Source organism: Chondrus crispus, genomic scaffold, assembly GCF_000350225.1.
Source record: "Chondrus crispus Stackhouse genomic scaffold, scaffold_68, whole genome shotgun sequence".
Taxonomy (NCBI): domain Eukaryota; phylum Rhodophyta; class Florideophyceae; order Gigartinales; family Gigartinaceae; genus Chondrus; species Chondrus crispus.
The window spans coordinates 187,673-190,409 of NW_005178626.1; positions in this window are offsets into that span (position 1 = coordinate 187,673).

The following is a 2,737-nucleotide window of genomic DNA, read 5'->3' on the forward strand; positions in this document are numbered from 1 at the left end:
TCAGAAACATTACGATGAAGTTCGTCTAGGGCTTTGATCAGGGAATCAGCGTGAACTAGCTTCTGAGCTTTCACAAAATCCAGGGAGACTGGAGTGGCTGGGGCTGGTGGTAAGAGTGTTCGCAGAGGGTTGTCAGCCGGTAGACCCGTGAATACAGTGACGGGGGCGCGGTTTCCCAGACTTGGGCGAATCGAGTGATTAAGAATGCTTTGGACCAGACGAATAACTGATGGCCATTCCACAAGCTTGAGACGGAACTCAGAAATCAACGCCCTGGCTGCGCGTAGAACCTCCTTGCACATAGATTCGACAGTTCCATTGGACTGTGGGTGATAAGGAGTTGTAAAATGGTGAAAGGCATGGAGCTCTCGATTGAGCCGAGACATTGTCTGGTTCTTGAAATGAGAGCCTTGGTCCGATACCCAGGTGAGCACAACACCAAAAGAGGCAAACCAACGTAGTAAGACATCCACAACAGCTTCTGCGTCAGCCGTAGCACACGGTTCAAGCCAAACAAAGGATGAGGCGTCATCCTTTATGATAAGACAGTAGGTGACATTGGTGATACTGTCGCCAAGATATAGGAAGTCGAAATGTATCAGCTCGTTGGGTTTTTCAGCATGAAGCGCGTGCGAGAGTGTGCGAGGGATGCTAAGGCCCCCGATAGTAGACGAACAGTGCAAACAAGTGTTGCAAAAAACGGAGATGTCGGTCCGCATATGCTCCCAGAAAAAGTAGCCGTGCACATTGGCAAAGGTTGCATCAGTACCGCGATGACCACCACGGCCACAATGACCAATTATGCATAGTCTAAGCTGCATTTGAGTGGCTGTGACTGGAATCCAAATCAACCCTGAACGGTTGACTCGTAGTCCATGAGAGTTTTTCCCAGAGGGGGGAATTTCCCCAGCCTCATCAGGAGGAGAATTGCTAGCCAAACGTTGGACTTCTGCAAGATCATGGTGGGTCGGCCATGTGAGACCTGGTTGGAGGTGCGGGGCGACAGGCGCACGCATCAGGGACGCCAATTTGGGAGGGAGACGTACAAAATCCGTGGCGCCCCAGCGAGATAGAAGGTCGGCCCAAACATTGTCGTCTCCAGCAATGTGCATGATGTTGTAGCGGAAAGCCGCGAGCTTCATTGACCATCGTTCTATTTTGCTGGCCACGTGTTTCGCAATGTTTGGAGTGACGGTGAACGGGTTGAAAATGAAAGTCAAATTCTTGTGGTCTGTAAAAAGCCAAAAGCCCGAGGGTCGAAGCAGGATGTAGTCCAAGCGCGTGACCGACTCGACAATCGCGAAGCCTTCTTTTTCAGGAGTAGACCAGCTAGCAGCGCTTTTGCGGAACGAACCAGACAAGAAAGAAAGCGGTTCGTGACGTTGATCAACACAAGGAAGATCCTTGTCTTCAGGAGGGATCTGTGTGAGTACCGCTGCCCAATGCTTATCGGAAGCGTCTGTAAAAAGACACAATATTTTTGAGTCATCGGGATGGGCAAGAGTGGCTACGTCATGTAGTGCTTGTTTGACCGAGCGGAAACAGGATAAGTGGTCAGTATTCCAAGAGGTGCGGTGCAAAGCAATTTTCTGGGCACATTTGCGTGTGCGTTTGCCGGCCTTATCATACACTTCTTCCAATAGCGACGCGAGGGGTTCAATCAGTTGATTAAATTGTGGAATGGAGGACCGCATCCAGTTCGCAGCGCAGACAAACTGCTGCAATTCGGCACCGTTTGTGGGCTCTGTAATTGCGAGTAGAGCGGACAGACGACGGGGATCCAGACGGACTCCGTGCCGGCTTATAAGTCTACCACACCAATTGACCTCACGAAGAAAAAGACGACACTTTCTAGAGTGTAGTTTCAAACCATATTGCCTACAGAGAGCAAAAAACTGCTCCAACACGTGCAGTAGTTCGGCCTCAGTACGAGCGTGCGCTAGAATATCGTCCAACCATTGAAGAAGGCGTTCCCGAAGCGGCGAGAACACGTCCTGGATACTACTTTGGAAGTAGGCCACGGCATTGATCTGTCCATGCAACACACGTGTCGGCGAATACACCCCATCAGGACAGATAAAACTTTGGCATTCCTGAGACTCAGCTTCCAAAGGAAGCTGCCAGTAGCCATGACAAAAGTCCAAGCACGCGTAGCATGTCGTAGCACGAAGCTGTGACAAGACACTGTCGATGTGCGGCATTGGCCAGACAATAGGCTCCGTTTGTGCGTTGACAGGGCGTAAGTCCACTGTGAAGCGGAATTGCTCCGGTCCTGGTTTTGGGACAATTAGCGGAGCGGAAGCCCAACGACTGTTCGGATTGCGGTAGATTATACCAAGTTGGAGCAGCTCATCCACCTTCTTGCGAAGAAAAGCGGTCTGAGGTGGGGAGTATCGACGGAGTTTGACCCTGACAGGCCTGAAATTTTCACGTAGCCGAATAATCATGGGCGCAACTTTGGCAGGGCTATCGGACCCCATCTTGTTTCTGAAAATATCCGAGTATTCCAAAACGAGTGAGCCAAGCTGTTCAGCTAAACACTCTGGAAGACCTTGTTCAGCGGCCTCGGAGAGCAGCTGGTGAAGATCAATCAAGACCTCCGTGTCGTCGTGTACGCCTGTGAGAACGTCCTCTTCAATTTCGTTGTCTTCTATGTCCGCCTGGCAATCTTCGTAGAAGCAAGCTGCTGGTGTCTGGGAATGGGATTGAGATTCAGCAGAATTTTGTGTGGTGCCAT